This window comes from Lepisosteus oculatus, chromosome 12 (assembly GCF_040954835.1).
Source record: "Lepisosteus oculatus isolate fLepOcu1 chromosome 12, fLepOcu1.hap2, whole genome shotgun sequence".
In the NCBI taxonomy this organism is placed as follows: domain Eukaryota; kingdom Metazoa; phylum Chordata; class Actinopteri; order Semionotiformes; family Lepisosteidae; genus Lepisosteus; species Lepisosteus oculatus.
The window spans coordinates 10,319,413-10,337,707 of record NC_090707.1 but is presented as its reverse complement, the minus strand read 5'-3'; the positions used below and the strand labels follow the sequence as shown (position 1 = coordinate 10,337,707).

The following is an 18,295-nucleotide window of genomic DNA, read 5'->3' as shown; positions in this document are numbered from 1 at the left end:
GAGATTCATTCCACACTGAACAGTAGAGAGAAAAAAACAGGCATGGCATCATTTCAGCAGTGGAGCCTCCATCAGGTGTAGTTTGAGCTGCATGATTGGTGGGCAAACTACATTTTACCACAATTCATCTGGGACATATACATTTCTCATTTAAACCACAATCTGTCATTTTGTTTTCTCTCAGTTATTGGGAAAGGTAGCATCCAAAAGAAAAAAATAAATTAAGGATCCCATGTATTTGAGGTGACAGAATAAAGAAATTTGATTTTTTTTGTAATGTTAGTATATGTGATCATCTCAAGGAGTTCCTCTTTTCCTCTAATCCATTATACATTAATTTCCTAGTTTTTCTATTAGTATGGCCCTTTGGCCAATCCTGAAGAAAACCCTACTGTTGAGTAGCTTTGATAATGATAATTATCAGAATAAAGAGCAATCAAGGATAGTTCACTGGAGAAAAATGTGAGAGAACACAATGACACCATTTAGTGTGAGGGTTACATCTAATTGAGTGTGTCAGGGATTGTTTACTTTAATTGAAACTAAATGACAAAATCAAATTGCTTTGATGAGCTCACAAAATAAATACATAAATAGATTAAAACTGCTTATGCATAGATGACTACTTCTCTTATGATGCAGTAGAGCAATTTGGCTATAAATATTTTACATTTGATGAGTAAAGATCAGCAGGAAGAGTTGCTATGTTTATCTGATAACAATCCAGAAATTTGTTTGTGCAGTAACAGCAATCACAATATTAATTTTCTCTCCAGTTTAATATAATCCAAAGTGACAAGCTTAGATAAAGTCAGCAAAAAAGACTAATTTTAGGAATGTCTAGTGCTAGGGGATTGCTTTCTAACATACTCTTTAGAATAGTATTCATTTTATATATGAACTATACCAGATTATTAGTACCCATAACTGCAGTAGCACTATGCATTTACTAACCAATTCAGCAAGAAGATGGAGCAAGCAATGGGCCCAGGGTATGTTTTAAAACCTGGATGGGACACCAGACCATTACAGGGATGACAGAGACACACAAGCACAGAGTGCAAGGTCTTTGTCACAGGGAGGGCTGGAGGAGTGCCCAAGGGGGTTCTTTTTTTGAAATAGAATGATAGCCCAGCTGCAACAACACTTCAGTGCAAAAGTGGTGGTTTATTTGGCCAGTGCACCCCACAAAAAAAAAAACAATAAAACAAAAATACAAAAAAACAAACCATTTCTCCGAGAGCTACAAGCCAGACGTCCTACTGCACTTAGAGCTTATCAGTTAACTTCCGGGCTGTCGCAGGAGCCCCCTAAATAGGCACGAAGCCCTGCCCCCCTCGGACCGTACCATTCTCACATTAAAATTAAACTTATCATCGTATGATGAAACTAATCATTTCGCCCGCATAACAACCCGTTCATAATTTTTAAACAATGGACTGTACAGAATGTAAAAATAAAACAACGAATCATGAACAAAACATTTTACTCAATGTAACTGCATCTGTACAAAATGGTATTTCTTATACCGGAAGATGTGCGCATGCGTTGACGTACAAAGCGAAACTGACAAGGGGGTTCGGGTTTGGACCCAGGAGGCCACCATAACCGGAAGTCAGTCTGCCCTGGACCAGGACGCACAGTGACCTCATCACGGAAGACAGAAGATAAACAGAGCGCTCTCTCCCACACAGATAGGTACAAATAAACAGAAAACATATCGTTATCCTTGAGTGTGTGTGTTTGATTCTCTACGAATAACCAGAACCGATTCCGAAGTAAAATATGGTTATGTTTTGCGTGTATGAAGTGGGAAACTGCTAGCCGGGCCCCGAGTGTGCACCCTCGCGGGTTAGCTAGCTAACAGGAAAATGGATGTATGAACGTGTGTAATTTAAGTAAGATAATGTGTGTTGTGTACTGTACTGTCCTCGGACAGTGACAAGAGATCCCTCTGTCATAGTCATTTTTTTACAGAATTCAAATAACCTTCCAGTATGCCTCTGAGCTGTGGAAGGAAGCCGGAGTACCCAGAGGTAGAGGCCTGCACGGGCATGAAATTGAAGCCCGTACCCGAGACCAGACCCGATCGAGCCCGAATGGTACTGCCGAATTTATAACCCGATATAGGTCACTCTTTTCTACTCGGAACGAGTGGACACAAGCACACACAGAGACGGGTTCTCACAGACGCGGTTTTACAGTGCCTGCTCGGTTGCTATGCGCTTGAGTTGATAGAAAATGCCGTGCGCTGAGGAAAAAAAATGTATTTAGGTCATAATGTTTCCATAACGAACCCGTCCCCGACTCATTTTGGCATTTGAGTAGTTCTCCCTTTGTGAGTTATCGTTTTATTTCATCCATTGCGAATTGAGCTGGGTAGGCTCTGTTACACACATACGAGAGAGCGAGCGCGCAAAATGAGTTATTAAATAACTTTTTCTATTAAAAGTACATTTAAAACATCATTTATATTCACCTATTAGAAAACACATCCGAGCCCGAAGATGTACGTGAAAAACCGAATCGAAACCCGATATTTTGCAGACCTCTACGAAGAGGAAACCCACATGAACACAGGAGACATACTGTACAAACTCCACGAAGATACAACCCCAGGTCTGCTACTGGGTTAATAATAATAATAATAATAATAATAATAATAATAATAATAATAATAATAATAAACATTTGTAAGCTAAATTTAAACAAATATAAAGTTTAAACAAATATCAACGGAAAGCATAGATAAGGAAGTGAAATGCATGAGGGATTATAAGGGAGCGCGTTAATTATAATCAATTGACTTTTCATGCAATTAATGATGGTTTTCTTTTGCTTTGTTTTGTTTACTTTGAACTGCTACACTTAAATGTCTAAGCTGATTTCAAAGATAATCTAATAGTTTTAAATTAACGTGTACATCTGTAAAAATAATGCCTTTCACTGAAATATGCAGGTTGGATATACTGTATTCCCTTACAGATATATCATCATATAATAATTAGTTGTCACCTTGTTCATTCATTCGATATGATCCTTAATTAAAAATTATATGGCATTCATTTTCATGTGTCATACATTCACTGCACCATTAACACTAAGGTTATTTATTTTAGGTTTATGATGTGGATATCTTAACAGAAGATTAAAGTGCTACCTGTAAAATATATCTGTGCACTCTTGATGCACACAGTGAAATAAAGATAACAGCACTTGACAGCTCTACAAATTAATAGCTCTACATTGACACTGTGTCATCACTATTGCATCTTAATGTATTACAGATGCATTTTTGTTTCAGTTCTTTTTCTCTTTTTTTTTCTCCATGTCTTTAGTGTTACTTAACAGTATCATTACTCCTGCATAATCACCTCACAGCACAATAAATCAACATGCATAAAACCATGCAGCAGACACACTACGAGTGACTTAGTGATTAGCATTGCTCCCTTGCAGCTCTGGGGCCTTGGGTTCAGGGTGCTATCGACTGGTAGGTTAACGGGCTTCTGGGAAAGGTGGCCCTGCGAGGTCTGCTCTGCCATTGCTTGCCAGGATAGCCTCTGTATCCCCCGTGACCCGGAATTGGAAGAAGAGGTTAGAAAATAGATGGATGGATAAACACATCAGGACCACTGTTGCTGAACTGCATATACACAAAGCCCTTGTCAGCTCTGAAGTCTTTAATGGTGTCTTTTATTTCCACTTGACTTTTCTCTACCTGGAATTCTGTTTTTAGCTGCTGACTGAAGCGATGTCTTGTTCAAATATGAATAATCGTCTAACTGTAATGTCAATTGCACATGAATAGTTTTATGAACAGAGTTATGAATGTTGTTAGATTGCATTTTATAGTGTTTATGAAGGAGGTATGACAGTTATGTAGCCACATTCAAGTAAAGCATTACGAGAAACAATATATGCAATATATTTAATTAGGAATAAGTTGAGATAATCAATGGACCTAAACAAGTTCAATAATTGTGCTGTGTGAAGCCTTGCGTTCCACCTAGCTGATTTCTTCTCTTCACATTATACTTTCTCAAGTGCTACATTACTTTTTTCCTTGTTTTTCTTGCTCTAAGCGTTATCTTGGCACTAACACAGAGCAATTTGAGTCAGAAAAAGGAACCAAATAATTACAATTACATTGATTTTCACCAATTTTGTAGCTCTACCTCTGAACCATGGCCCTTGGGTAGAACATTTTCTTTGAATTTCAGGTGGTTTAGCTGATGGTCCTAATTAATTAGTTGATTGTAGTGAATTAAACTTGGGGAGGGAAGTAAGAAAGGGAAGGGCCTTGGGGTAATTAAATTTTAATTTCATGCCAGGGAATTTATTTCCTTGAATCTGGCACAAGGGTATGCCACTTACAGCTGTGAAGATGATGAGCTGATCTGACAGAAACAAATACAGACATAGAGAAATATTCTTGAATGAGAAGGAGTTTCATGAAACAGTAAAACTATTTTCTGGCAGGTAATTTTCATTTTTTGCAGTTTGGCAACGAGCCTATTGATTTCTTTGATCCTGGGAATTTTGCTCCCTGGGCAGGATATTTTACGTTTTGTGCTTCAGTTGGGAGTCCACGATTTCCAGGATTAGCAGCTAAATGTCCAAGGTGGTGAATAACCAGTTTGAGGCTGTTGAAAATTAATAATGAATGAATAGTAACTGTGGGTGATCAGCCCCGGATACATGGTAGCAGTAATGTGTTTGAAAGTGCTTAACAGGGTTTGAGGAATTAAAAATCTATATACCACATCAGACTGTTTAAATATAGCTAAACAGTTGCAGCTAATCAACTTCTGTTTTAGTCTTCGTGTTCGGAAACCACTAAGTTTCTGTCCCAGCTTTAAGAAGTAGTAGAGATCAATAACGTTTGGAGTCCCTGTGAACTGTCCCTGTGCAACAATTCTTGCCTTTATTATTGTGCTTTTCTGAAGGGGTTTTTGCAGAAAAGAACATAGCCTAGATTTTTGACACAGGGCATAAAGAAGGACGATGGGCTCTGCAGATTTATAATTGCTGGGCAGTTCAAAGAGAGTTTATTTCACAATTGGTCCCTGACTGCAGGGGAAACTGCATTAAGATCGCGCCTATAACTTAATTGTGCTACTGACATTCCTCATACGAGCCCTCGTGGGGGAAACTATGGTAAAATTACACTGAACCTAATGATCCCAAAATAGCGGCGTCCCTGTATTCTCTTTTCAGATTTCTAGCATCCAGCAAGGGAGGTGTGTGCAAGGAATAGGCCTGGCAGGCTCTCGTCATTAATCTCAGAATAAGCAGAGAAGATGGGGCCAATCAGGTGACATCGGTGACAGACCCACCAAACTTCGTTTGGTAAAAGTACCTCAATGAGAACAAATTGCAGTCCTTTGTAATGCAACTTATAAAAGAAGCAGCAAAAGTAAAAGGTTATTTCCCCGACTTTTTGTCCATATACCTGGGTAGAAATACCAAGCTGAAATTTGACAGGTGACCTAATTCATCCATAAACTTTAGTCATGGGCATTCCCTTGCAGATATGCTTTAAAGCAGACTTTCTTGAGGGTTATGTACAACAATACTTAGTAGAGTAGAATAGGATCATGATTATATTAATAGAATTGAGGTATATAAGGTGTTTTGGCACCCATATCATTTTATAACCTATGTAATTTGTAATGATTTGAAATATATAATAAAATGGAAAATGTAACTGTTTCCTTTTAAATAGTAATTTGGTAATATGTTAAAAATCGATTGGTAATTTCCCAATGGAATTAGAAAGTAACTTTTTTGTTTTGTGATTTACCTTCTTTCACTTTTACAGTACTATAAGATAACATTTGCTTTTTACCAGGATTAAAAAAAAACATCTGTTCTATCTGTTAGTAATACAGGTAACACGTTTCTATTATACAGTAACTTTTTTTAACTTTATAATGGTCAGGAAATCAAAAGCAACTTAATTTGATAAATATTTCATCGTCTGTGTCTTTAATTGGGAAAACAGTTATATACAGTACAAGTTTATTAATGGATTTCAGGGTTGAGTCCAGCCTGCAGTAAAGACAAATGTCCACATGAGGGTGCTAATATTTATTGTGCTGCAGTTCACAAAGACCTACTGTACAATTTCACCATTCACAGTAATCCTATTCATATCAGCAATTGTTTTTCTAATTTTTTTATTATTAATTGGTTTTGCTTTATAACTGTTATATTTCAGGGTTATATGCCCTGTATCTTTTTTATAAAAGTTTTAGACTACACTAAACAATTATTGCATGAAGGTACATAAAAAGTTAGTTCATTAAAGAAAAAATGCTTCATGAAAACATCATGAACGCTTTCGAATTGTATAAATGACATCAGAACAAAACAATGATTTGTTGGGAGCCCATTGAGTCATCCTGATAAGAGAGATGAAAAGAAGGCTCTTAGACTCATGTTGCATATCATGCCAAGTTGCCTACTAAGTTATGAACAGAAGATGAAATGGAGACGTGATTCAGGTATTACAAATCCAAAAAAGAATCAGACATATCAATTCAGAGACACCAATAACACATGAACCCTGGGACACAGATTTAAATTAACCAGAACTGAAAACAGAAGACTCTTCTTTAAATCAATGATAGTGGAGCCTGGCTTCAATTCCCTGGACATGTTGTTAAAGAGGATTTGATGCAATCCTTTAAGAATAAAATACTTCATAGGTTCTTGGATTATAAAAATCACTAGCAACCAAGTAGCTTCTTATATTGTCAGAGTGGCAAATTTAGACCCATCCATTAACATGAAGCCTTAATTTTCTATTGATTTAGCAATGTGACAAAAATGAAATAATGCAGGAAAACACTTCATGCAGGTAACACACAGGATTGGCATTTAAATAACACAGAATGCTGTTATTTGCTCAATATTTATCAAATTTTAAATATCTGAAAATATCCTTTTTTTAGTTTGGTTTTTGAGGGGAGGAGATATGGGATATCCTGTACTTCTTTTTCACATCTTATCCCAAGTCCCCCTTTTCTTGCACTAACACTGTAAGCAGTGCAGAACTTCCCTTGTTATTGCTGAACAGTCATCATCCATTACCTGAGTTCTGCCTTTTAAGCAAGAGACAGAGAGTTGTGTAAAAAATACATCCTTTTTGTGACATCTCCTTTTTTGCGGTCCTTTTTTCCCCATAAATAACAGGGACACTATAATTTACAGTGTGTAATCTTCCTCATTATTGACATAATATAGGCCAGGACACCATATATTACTATCAATACCACCACTCAACAGACCCTATTGCATTGACCATTATAGCTCCACTTAGAATCAGTAGTAATAACACTTAAAATTACACATCAAAGATACTCAATTGATTTTCTTTTTCTTCTGAAGCATAGAAGTATAATAATTTTCAAACAAAAAAATGGAACTGAAGAACAGGAGATTTGCTAATGAGATGAGATTAAGACAGATAGAAATAAAAGGTGCTGTGAAAGTCTAACATACTCTTAACAGCTCCTTGGGGAGGGGATGTGTGTCTTTGGAGCACCAGAGCAAGAGGCACCCAGAGCAGTGACTGACACAGCCATCTGTCTCTGGAGAGCCCGATCTTCTCCAGTCCTCTCCCCTTAGGGCTCCAGAGTGATGCCACATGGCAGGTACACTGCAAACACACAGCACATGTCCTTGACACCTTCAGGCCTGCGCATGTGGTAGGGTTCCTTAAATCATCAGCTTCTAAAAAGCTGGTAAAACAAAATAGCAAATCGGTTCAATTATGCAACTGGCTGAGAATCTGAGAGTGCAGGCTGAACAAAAAAGAACAACCATGCAGCCCTTAAGCACAGCTGGTGTGTGCAGCAGAAAACAATGCTTTGCTCCATTGATACCTGTTACCCTAGCAAGCATGCTAAAGCTAACACAAGTCTCTAGGCCTGGCACCCTGGAGGGGGCTTTGTGGTTTGCAAAAACAGATTTACAATACATTTCAAAAGTTATTCATGTAATATCTTTCTCACTTAAATCCCTTTTTTCTTTTATGTATATAATGTTAGGTTTTTCCATATCCCTCTCTGTACAGATTTGTTACATAAAGTACTGCATTTGCAGTCCTTAGCTGAAACTAAGCAATTTACTCATGTACTCTGGGCACTAAAATATTTTCTTAAGCGTTGTTTGTCAGTGACACTTCTACATTTATTGAAGGCTCATTCGTCCGAGGAAGTGGTAATTAAGCTTTTTTTTGGTTGAAACAACTAATTTATGCCAGCTACATTTTACAATAATCATTTGTTTTCTAAACCCATATGTCCAATTAATAGGCTTATTATGTAAAAACAATTATGTGAACTGTCATAAAACATTTACAGATGATTTAAAGAATACACACCTGCAAGAAACGTATTACTCTGTAGTCAGTATGCAAACATAAGAATCCTACCAATTATCTCTTAGAACATAAGACCATAAGAAAGATGACGAAAGCCAATCAGCCCATCTGGCCTATTTGGCAGTTAGTAGCTTATTCAAATAAAAATCTCGTCCAGCCATTTCTTGAAGGACGCCAAAGTAACAGCTTCAACTACATAGCTAGGTAGCTTGTTCCATACTCCCACAATAGCCTCCTATTCTCAGTTTTAAATGCATTTCCACATACTGTAGTTTCCACTTATGTCCTCTGGTTCATTTTGAAGAAGCCCTTTGGATTGACTTTGTCAATGCCTTTGAGGATTTTGAATACTGAGTTCAAAATAAGCAGGTCTTAGGAGTCCTGGTTTTATAGAACACTGCTTTTGACTCAAGAATTGTCAGTTTGATTTTACCTGAAAGATGACTTTGAACTGCTAAACTTGAATGTCTGATGGCCAAGGATGATAATATTTTATTGTTTTTTTTTTAAGAAAAATGTTAGAAATGAGTATCAGATGTTGAAGAAAATGGGTAAAGGACACGGTATGACCTTTAAACATGGGGGAATTGTAGCTACACGCTTCTCATCTGTTTTATTCAAGGTTATCCAAAGTTTTCAACAGTGGTACCATGGTTATCTTATATGGACAAAGAGACCTTTTTTAATCTAATTAAACATGGTTCTTTTAAAGTCAAGGTCTATAGCTTCTCAATGGGCTTATCATGCCCTCTATCCTAAACACAATGGAGATGATAAACCTTGGCGAAAATATATTTTTTATAGTCAGCTATTCTTATTCAATTTATTGTACCAATACAGTATTCATTCAAAATAGCAGGACAGCTTCAAAGAGATGATGCCGCAGAGCTTTATTTACAAGCCTCCAAATTTAGTAAAGAATTGTCTACCTTTGTCCCATGATAGTTATCTTCTTTATAGGAGAGATGCTTCAAATTTCCCATTTTCATATTGATTTTTTTCCTTATCTCCTAAATGTCTCTTCCCCCTGCCCAGTTTCATTTTAACCGCATTAGTGGCTAATTTCAGTACAGATGGCCTTACATTATTAACCTCATCCACAGTGTTCAACTTTCAACTGTTTGCTAATTAAATTTCTATTGTACAGTAGCACAAAGATGGTAATTAAAACAGTACAGCAGAGATATGCAGCATGTGTCTGCTAGGATTACACCTCCATGGAAATACACGTGGGAAGACAGTGAAATGGGGAAGGAGAGAGAGAGAGGCAGAGTCAAAAAGGAGGGAGGAAGGGTCTGACAGCAAGGGCAGAAAGAAATTGTGACCTTGACTACAAATCAACAAGTTTTACAGAGCTCTGTTTCTGACACTTTTTCTTGATAAGAGGTTGACAGCAGACACAGAGGTCAGAAGACAGCAGACACAGCCTATAGTGTCCGAAGTCCAGGATTTGACAGCCCAGCAGGTGTGTTCTACAGCATCTCTTTCATGCTCCTTAATACATGCCTGGATTTCGAATAGTTTTTTTTTAGACAACAGTAGCAAATTGCACTTATACTGTATCTGCAGTTTTTTTCCCCACATTTTGACACTGACATTTTTTTAACGTTTTCAATCTTTTCCCTAAAGACCCAACCTTTCCTCTCTCCTGAAAAAAAAGGAGATCAAAAATATTAAAAAACACTCAACAAAATAGTGACAGAAAACCAGGGTGAGTGAAGACCATCGCTGCTAACGTTCTGGTATTCTGTTTTCTTCGGAAAGACAATATATATAGTTCTGGTAAATACCAGCTCCAGTCCATCCCAGTGCATATCTTTGCTCCCTCCTAGATCTGTTATTGAACTCAATTGACTCGTTAATGATTTTAGCAAGAACTTTCAATGGCCTAAGCCCTGTTATGGTACAAAACATGGGTTTAGACATGGTGGGTGTTGCTGGAAAGTTTTGTTTCTACTGTTCCATTAGAGTCTACTGTAAGTAGGCTATTGGATATGCACGTAGATGTTCGTAATTTCTAATTTGTGTATTGATTTTGAAAAATGCGGTTTCATTTCATCACCAAAATACTTTGAATAGATGTATTTTAGAAATGCAATTCTGGAGGAAAACAAAGTGACAAGGAATTATTTTATTACTGATTATAGGGAAAAGTCGTTTTGATTTCTAACAAGCCCCGGAGGAAATTACGTAGGGAAATGCACAATTTCCTAAACAAATGTTAGGCTTCATCTAACTGTGCCTGCAAAACTAAATCATTGTTAATCCAGACGTAAATAAACCAATGTTTATGTGTTCTATTTTCTTTAAAACAGAGGAATAAACAGATTAAGCAAGGACAGTCTGGTGAAGTTCATTTCAATGACATAATTTCACACGCGGTTGTCAATATTTTCTCCCGATTAACTGGAGAGAGTTTTGACAACTCCCATCTCCTTCCTTTTATGCACTTGGCTTATCTGCCTGCGAAGTTTGCGTATGAATTCAACACAGCTCCGAGCTCACCTGACACTATATTCACAGAAAAACTGGCTTGCCGCTTCCTACTTAGAGGGGCAATGGTGAAATCATGAGCCTGCGTCATGACGTAAAAAAATGCAGAGAGCCGAGTAAGAAGAAAGCCATAACATGTCGCAGGTTCCGTGTGCCTTCCGTACCGCTACGAAGCGTAAATGACGTGAACTGCATTGGGGGAACAATCGGAGAACGCTCTACGAATTTAGCGCACTATCCTTTTGAGAATGCCCAATCCGCATACCCCTGTTGGCCTTTTGTGCGCGGCTGCGGATTGAATTTTTTGGTACCGAGCGAAGAGGAGATGCACACGGCACTCGAGTGAGGTAACTATATAAAAAACCCGATTTGTTTTCATTCGCTCTCATAACACGGAACCGGACAGCTAGTACATAACAACAAAGCTCAAGTGCCGTACTGGAATTAATAAAACACGGGAGTGGTTGAAGTTTTTTTAAGGGGTGTTTATCACAAAATTGCTGTTCGTATTTCTCTTTAGAACGAGATGAAGCCCGTTGAAATCCCGTATTGAATAAGGATGTTTGTGCTTTGGGTTGTTTTTACGCTTAAGCTGGCATCGGCAAAAGCAGTTTTAGCAGAACTGGGTAGCAAAACGGTACTTAAAACATTGGACAGTGGTATTTCAAACAATAGTAAAAAATCGTGTTTGGAAGAAAGGCGACGTTGTCTTTCATCACGTGTTGGTTAATACATGCTGAAGCTCGGCGCTTTAGCTTCCCTAAGTGCGTGTTTTTTCTATATAGAAATGCCACGAAGCGCCTAGTTTGTGCTTATCGTTTAAGTAGAAACAAATATTGATCAATTCCATGTTTTAAACACGTTTTAAATATGGCTAGGTTTTAAACGTCTGATGAGTGCTGTCTTCCTGTTATCACATGCGTTTAGGATGCTGTACTGTATGAGAGTTCAAATGTATATTTTACTACAGCACACGTAGGCGTATACTTTATAAAACCTTTTCAAAATTTTGACGTATGACCGTATGACCCTTTTGCGACAAATTATGTGAAGTCCGAATTTAAAATTGCTTCGAGGTTTCGTAAACTACTAATTCAGACGATTTGTGTCATATTCTTAATTTACTGCCCTTGCATATACATTCTTTCAAACATTAACATGAGTCAATAGCAGTGTCCCCCCGATTTATTCCATTAATTTTGTCCTTAACCTAAAAACCGAGATGAATAACGACTAGCTTCTTAGTGGCTTCCGGTAGGATCCACATTGTGAATTTTATACTGATTACTGAAGCAGGTCTCAAACTGTAAGAAATGTAGCACAAAAGAACGAGAATATATTCAGGGGTATGTGTTGACGTTTTGTATTTTTTGCATTCTGTTACTATTAGAACTAAAAACGTCCAGCATGAGATACAGAAGGGTTACTGGTTTCGGTTCTTCATCTGGTATGAACATTCATTTTGGTTTTGGTGTGATTTTTGTACACGGGGTTTCCATGTGATTAGTACGGTCTTTAAAGTGCTTTTACAGCATTATGAAAATAAGGTTTAAATTTGTGATTTTAATTAAAAAATGTCCAGATGTAGTGCAAAGAAACTACGATATCCTGGATCTTGACATGTCAAAATCCAAGGCTAAAGGTTATTGATTTATAGATCTGTTAGATCTATTGGAGTATATTGACCACTAGTATGATTTGAGTGTTATGAATATGTTTTTTAAACTACAGACAAATTATGATTTATAATTTGTGCTTCACAGTTCTGGGTGTTGTTATGTTTATCCTTACACAGTGATTTTTTATTTTCTTTGATTGTGTTTCTGTACTGCTTTATTTGTAAAGACGTTTTACCAAGGCCATTGGTGTTTCTTGGTGGCTTTGCAAAGTTCCAACATTGAAATCTTTTCTGTCTTAAAAAACGTACTCATCTGAGAAATTGTCCAAATACAGTATTACTACAGTATATTACTTCATGATATCTGTCCTTCCTGTAGGAGTTTACTCTTAAGACAGAGATTTTCTGAGACATTTTTCTGAGATGCTGTTAACTGCAAAATACAAATAAAATATTACTCTTTAGAATTAATTCCAACAAAAACATGTCAAGTGGAAAGCTTAATTCCCTCTCATCTCTTGAACAGCCCACCTTACATGTTATAGTTACAGTATCAGCTCACAAAAAAATAAATTAAATATTTAGGACTTAAGTTCATATAACACTGAAACCCTCCATGTACTTTAGCTTTCATAATTAAAAGAACAAGCTCTTTACAGACTGCCAAGTCATGCATACACTCATGAGGAAAATCTTTTCTGGCTTAATATCAAGATATTTTTTTTTTCCCTTGAAATGATATGCTGCCTAACTCGGACACATTAATGTCAATTAAATTATTGCTGAAAGTCTCAGTCTTGGTGATAAAATCAGTATTACATGGGGTTCAGTTGATGCTGGTGGGTAAAAAGAACAAGATACCACTGGGGAATGCACTGAGATAAGGAGGCATTTTATCAGAAATGTACAGCAGTCTCATCATAGACGAAAGGGTGAAATCTTCCTCTAACTTTTTCCTCCCAGGTAGGTGCAGCAGCGATCTATTCAGAATCCATGCCATTGTGTTGGAATCCACAACAGGGTTGTGGGAGTGTTGGAACAAACTACTCAGACATGTTTTTTAACCCGTTTTCCTTGAAGAAATGAACTACTAACTGCCAAATGGGTTAGATGGGCCCAAAGGCCTCCTCTTCATTTGTGATCTTTCTAGTATTCTTATGTAATGGGTATGACTGTGACTAAAAAGTCTGTACTTTTGGAGTCTTGAAATTTTCTTTCTTGCCTGAGTAGGACAGACTGAGGAGACACCCAGGCAGGGACAGCTTAGGGTCAGAGCGCAGGGTCAGCCATTGTACAGTGCCCCTGGAGCAGCTAGGGATAAGGGCCTTGCTCAGTAGGATTCCTGCCGGCCGTGGGATTTGAACCGGCAACCTTCCAACCACAGACGCAGATCCTTAGCCACAGAGCCACCGCTCCACCCCACATTTGGCACAGCATGCAATCTTCCTTAATTAAAAAAACACTTAAAAAGCAAATATGTATGCAAGTAAAGCCATAAAGCAAGGTCAGAATTACATGATTATCTCCTGCATACATCACATACTTTGTATTTATATTTATCTATTTTTTCCTTTTGTAGGGGGTGTGTTCTTTAGGTTTTAAGGTTTACAATAGAAACAAGTTGTGGGAATGAAAAATAAATGTTTTCTGTGGGTATTGTGAGAGGCGTGTCAGTGTAATGTAAATGCCGATGGACTTTGGAAAGAGACTTCAGAAGGACAAATTAATATTTTATAGGCAAGTTGCACCTTGTTGCTGATAAAGACCATTTTTAGGATTGGTTGAATGGCTTGGCATAATGAGGAAGAAGGAAGTTGCAGTCACTCCATGTGAAGGATATGTACAGTATTAGCTGCTGTAAGCCTGAAACCGTCTGAGAGAACAGTTTTTAATCTATTTATTCTCATTATGCATTTTCATTTAAAGTGTTGACACAGGGAAATAGCTTTGGTTTATGTAGTGCAACATTGACATTGAAGAAAGTATTCAGATATGTTTTTGTATTGACACACCCTAGCTCTTTTAGTGATAGGGGTTTATCATGATTGAGTATTTTGAAATTACCAGTAAGTCATCAGGAACTGTGGTCAGACACTACAGCATCAGTCATTTTGACATCCTTTAATGTTTTAATTAACCTTCTTGCACTGCACTGTGCTGGTACAATGACAGGGTTTCACACTCGGAGAAAAGCCTTGAAACATGATTTCATAAACAGTATTGTGGAGGGATATTTGTTTTAAAAAAAGTTGTAAGTTACCATACTGAAACCTTGTGATAAAAAGTAAAATAAAGGACAAACTAAAAGCAGGGTCTCCTTTAATTAGCTCCAGGTTGTTTTTAAAGATTTTATATTGTAAGATGCAACAGAATTGTCATCATAGTTTAGTATAATTATAGTACATAATTATATATAGTAGAGGTGTGTTTTTACAATGCACAGTAGAAGCCATTTAAACCAAATACACTACTGAATTTTCCTGCCTCTACATGCATTAATGGATATGGAAAAAGTCCTCGCTGAGGATGAAATGGAAAATGATGTATACTTTTTAGTGTGTACCTTTACAGCAGTTTAATTGTAGCAGCACATACTATAATTAATGGCAGAGTATGATACATGTTTTTGTTGTTTTCTGGTTTCTATAAGTGTTAACAGGCATGTCAGGTTTACCATTATACCGGGTTGGTTGCATAATTAACTAAATAAGAAAGTCGTGTTTTTGCACTAAAAATAAAATATGGATTTTGCTACTAAACATTAGAACTATAGTATATACATTAACTCCTCTGAGCCAGATAGAAGTATTGAGAAAGTGCTTTCTGTGCATCTGAATTATATGTAATGTATTTCAAAACAAATTCAAGTGAATGTTTATTTGTCATTCCAGCTATATACAAGTATACAGTGGAACAAAATATCATTCCTCCTGGTCCATGGTGCAAATACAGACAGAACACTGACAGGACGTGGAGATAGACATTGTAGACAGGATACACATAGTGCAAAGTGCAGATAGTGCAAATTACAAGACAAATACATCATACAATATACATAACACACTGGGGGGCTAATAGCCTTTTACACACTCATGTTCTATAAATAAGTGTTTATGATCCTCTGGGTAATGAAATGGTGTCATACCACAAGAGATTGTGCAGTGTGTGCTATGGCCTAGTGCATCATAGTGCACAATACGTGGTTGACACCAGATTAAACTGTCCAGTTTGACTTGTCCATTCTATGTCATGATCCTGTGTAACACTGGGTTAGTTTGTCTGCTTTCCTGTAAAAATACTCTTTTCACTTAGCCTCAAACTTAAAGTCACACTCAGTACAGTATTTGTTTTGTTCTACAGCCCCCACCCACGAAAATAATATAAAATGTATCTGTAGTGCTTATATCCCAATGGACTTTAAAGCATTTCGCATATAAGAGGGGACCCATCTTCATCCAGCATGGAGTTGCAAGGCTTTACATGTGTGATGTGAGGCAGCCATTCTTGTGCCCGCAGCCCAGAAGGAACTACTTCACCAGTTGAATCAAAGGGTAAATTTAGAAAGATCAGTTTGAACAAGCCCAAAATGGAATTTAGCCAGGACACCAGGGTTTACACACATAATCGCATGAACAGTGCCATTGGAGTTTTTATGACCAAACAGACACGTGATTTCCTGGGAATTTCTGAAGTGGAGGAGATGAATTTTGATAAGAATGAATAGCTGTTCTCTTGGTCCTTAGTTTGACATGTTACAGGTGCAAATCTGGACATTTAAAGGTCTACATGTATTCGTCTTTTAGTTTTTGTTGGTTTGCTTTTTCCTTTTGATTTGTTTTAACTGTAATCATGGCAGTTGAAAAGGGTATTGATGCTGGACTGGTTGGTGAGAATGGTAGAAAATGTGAGATATTCTTCAAAGTGGAATTATATGTAGCACAATTTATCAATTTGTAAACATTTTACAAATGGAGACAATGTGGGAAAAGTGATTTATCAGAGCCTTGGAACTGGGCTTATGTTGTTGGTGCCTATTGTATGGTACCAACTAAATTGTATCTGAACAAATATCTACTGCATATCTACTAGATAATTACTGTTGGATTGTTAGGGATACAGCAATTCTTGTATTTCTTTTCAAACAATATGGCAGTAACAGAGGTATATTTTTACAAGACTTTGCTAATGAACACATTAAAAGGAGTATGGAATAGAGTGGATACTATTTTGAATATAGAACAGATACAGGGCAATATAAAAGCAGGCAGGATGATTGGGTTATGATAATCTTTTTTACTTTTTTTCATTTTCATGAAGTACACATTTATATCACCTTATGATAATACATGGGTACTCGTCCTGTCTTGAGTAACTGCTGTTATTAGACGTCTAGACAGTGTTTATGGAATTAGTCTCAAGACATTGTATTGGTCATCTGGTAAATTCTGTATATGGCAACTTAAATTTTGTGCTTCATTTAATCAAATAATAATAAAATCAACAGTGCAGTATAAGAGAATGATGATATGAAGAATTTGTGCAGTTCCTTTTCATCTTAGGTAGTAACCTGCACAGAGCCGGGTTCACAGTATGTTCAAGATATTCAGTTTGCAGTGTACTGTATGTAACCTGTTCCACTGAATATGAAGATGTTCACTGTGTCAAAGCTAAAGGTCTTGTAAATGATAAATATTCAAAGTTTAATGTGAAGAAAACAAATGTAAATGTTTAAATGGTAAAAAAGAAGATAAATCTGTACATCCTTCACTTTAATTCTAGCAGGAGGACTTGTAGCGAAAGAAGTGGCTGGGGCTCGGGAACTGTAACTGGAAGGTTGTGGTTTCAAATCCAAAAGCTGTTGTGTTCTTGAACAAGGTACTTGACTTTAATTGTACAGCTGGGCATTTTAGTTGAACAAACGGGTAGAAATGTTAGCTGCTTTAAATAACCAGGAAAATAAATTAATGAGAGTTGAAATGGAAGTGAAAGCTTCTGTTTCACAGGAAGCTCACTTACTGTAGTTTCATTATGGCCATTAAAACTATTATTTTATATGCTTTTGTGAACATTATGTAAGGTGTAGTTAGGTAAACATGTCTGCAAATTCAGTTCGTGGCTAATAGCTCCACTTACTCCATAGAGACAAGCATGTTGTCTTGCAGCCAGAAAAAACACTTCAGTGTGTTAGGGTTGCATTAGTTTAATGTTTAAGATGAGTATTTTCCAGCTGAAAATGTGAGAGCTATAATACTGGAAAGTTATTTTAAAGAAGAAAAGAAGAGATTGCAGAATTGATTTTTAGGTTACATGTAGTATTACTAAACATTGTCAACAGTGCTGGTATATGCAGGATTTCACTCTGATGGGATGAGTGAAATAGAGACGTAAAGGAATGAACAATCATACAGTACATAAAACAGGTACTAAAGCAGAATCATATGAACTTTCATGGGTGCACTTTTAAAAAACAGGATGTGTGTTGGATTTTGATGAACCAATCCGTCTCTTACACAGAGTAGTAATTAGTAGTTCGTAATTAACCATATCTGGCAGAGATTTTGAAAATGCCTGTTAAAATTGAGTAGTCAACAGGTACCCCTTTTTGACTATGTAAAAGTCACTATGTAAACCTAAAAAGTTATGAGGAACATAAAAGAGGAGTAATTGTAAAAGTCACACAAGGCAATGACTTGATCGTAACAATAAAAAAGATCCGAACAGGAGATTCAGGGTCTGTTGGTTGGAATTTAATGGTGTAATGTTCCGTGAAGGGGATGCGATGGAGAATGTGC

At 36.9% G+C, this 18,295-nt stretch overlaps 1 protein-coding gene and 1 long non-coding RNA gene across 2 annotated transcripts in view; both read left to right on the top strand.

Annotated features, from left to right (window-relative positions):
* Positions 1 to 1,589: 1,589 nt before the first annotated feature.
* On the top strand, positions 1,590 to 5,439 carry LOC107078766 (uncharacterized). The gene is made up of 3 exons (XR_001479742.2): positions 1,590 to 1,698; positions 1,978 to 2,102; positions 5,221 to 5,439. It is a non-coding gene; the product is annotated as an uncharacterized lncRNA (long non-coding RNA).
* A 5,465-nt stretch (positions 5,440 to 10,904) lies between these two features.
* slc39a10 (solute carrier family 39 member 10) overlaps positions 10,905 to 18,295 on the top strand; it is a 46,557-nt gene continuing 39,166 nt past the window's right edge. Inside the window, exon 1 of the mRNA XM_015358739.2 lies at positions 10,905 to 11,232. The gene's annotated coding sequence lies outside the window, so the exon portion shown is untranslated. The remainder of the gene's footprint in view (positions 11,233 to 18,295) is intronic.